The following is a 1,577-nucleotide window of genomic DNA, read 5'->3' as shown; positions in this document are numbered from 1 at the left end:
TCTCAACCCAGCACTGTCCGGTACCTGAATGTAAAATGACGAATGCAGATGGGTCATAGTTTAAGGGAAGTTTAGAAGTTAGTAATAATATACAATCAGGATTAGCAACCACTGTGTAGTTCATTCATTCATTCATTGCCAGACGCCATGTATCCCAAACGGGGTGGCCAAGGGCTTAGAGTTAATTGTTTTACAGGGAGGGGCACTAATCCTCCACCAACCCCACTTGATACGTAGGGATGCCAACAGCATCTGGTGTTCCCAGGCGGTCACCCATCCAAGTACTAACCAGACCCAACATTGCTTAACTTCGCTGATCGGACGGGAAGCGCTGTACTCAACGTGGTATGGCCGGTGGCAAATATATATATATATATATATATATAAAAATATATATATATATATATATATATATATATATATATATATATATATATTCAGTTCACCACCCACCCTTCTCATCACTCACCATGTATACCTGTGGATCATTTTATGCCTGAAGAGGGTATTGGCTGTCACCAACCCCCTCCCAGCACAAATGTCCACTAACGCACTCCCATTCTCATCTATCTCAGCAGGCACACCCCATTCACCAACTATTCCATCCACCTTCACATTCCCAACTTTACCATTCATATCACCAATCAAAAACACTCTCTCATTCCTTCCAAACTTTTCCATGCACACTTCTACATTTGTCCAGAACTTTTCTCTCACTCTTCTAGCACGATCTTGCATTGGCGCATACACACACACAATCGCCCACATTTGTATTCCAACTTTCAACTTTACCCACACAATCCTTGCCCCAACTGATCCATACTGTCTTATGCTCTTCTTCCATCTTTTACTCACAACTATATATATATATATATATATATATATATATATACTATATTGGTCTACATATGGATGGGTTTGAGAGGCAGTGGCAATTTCCTGGGGCTTTAGGTAGTACTTATACTTTTGCATTGTCTCCTTTCTTACTTTTGAATCCTATCTCACTCCATCCTTAATGGGAAAGAATGGGTCAGGATAATGATAATGATTAAATAATGTTGCACAGTACTGAGCAAACAACTGAAAAACTTACAATGACACTCTTTACCTTGCATAACAATTGTTAACTGAAATGGTTTGATTCAGTACTACACCCCAAGGAGACCAAAGAAATATGAGGAGAATATCTAAAAGAAATACATACCACCATCATAACCTCCTTACCATCATCTCATCTTCATATTTTTAGCTCGTAAAAGAATTTATGAATAATTTTTTTCAGTGTATGCATTTTAAATATCATCATCATCATCCAGACTGACTTCACCACCCTTGGGCAGGGTGAGGAGTAGCAATGTCAAGACATTTTTTCCATTCAGTAAATATCAATATAGAGACGTTTTAAACATTCACGTAAAAAATATGGTAGGCAGACAACAACAAAAAAAAGTGCAAAAATACCTAATGCAGTGAATAAATTTTGGCACAAGAACACCTGGCAACTTAACATTTCTTCACAACATCACAAAACAATAACTTTTGCTACCACCTTCATTTGCCGACATATCTGGCCTCTT

The 1,577-nt window shown here is 38.2% G+C and overlaps 1 non-coding gene across 1 annotated transcript; it reads right to left on the bottom strand.

The window, feature by feature from the left end:
- Positions 1 to 240: 240 nt before the first annotated feature.
- Positions 241 to 359, bottom strand: LOC145400893 (5S ribosomal RNA). Its single transcript, XR_013897516.1, has one exon. It is a non-coding gene; the product is annotated as a 5S ribosomal RNA (ribosomal RNA).
- Positions 360 to 1,577: the final 1,218 nt, after the last annotated feature.

The sequence above is a fragment of the Coenobita brevimanus genome, chromosome 53 (assembly GCF_032717465.1).
Source record: "Coenobita brevimanus isolate Jiangsu-jjx chromosome 53, ASM3271746v2, whole genome shotgun sequence".
NCBI classification, from domain to species: Eukaryota; Metazoa; Arthropoda; class Malacostraca; order Decapoda; family Coenobitidae; genus Coenobita; species Coenobita brevimanus.
This window is presented reverse-complemented; position numbering and strand designations above follow the sequence as displayed.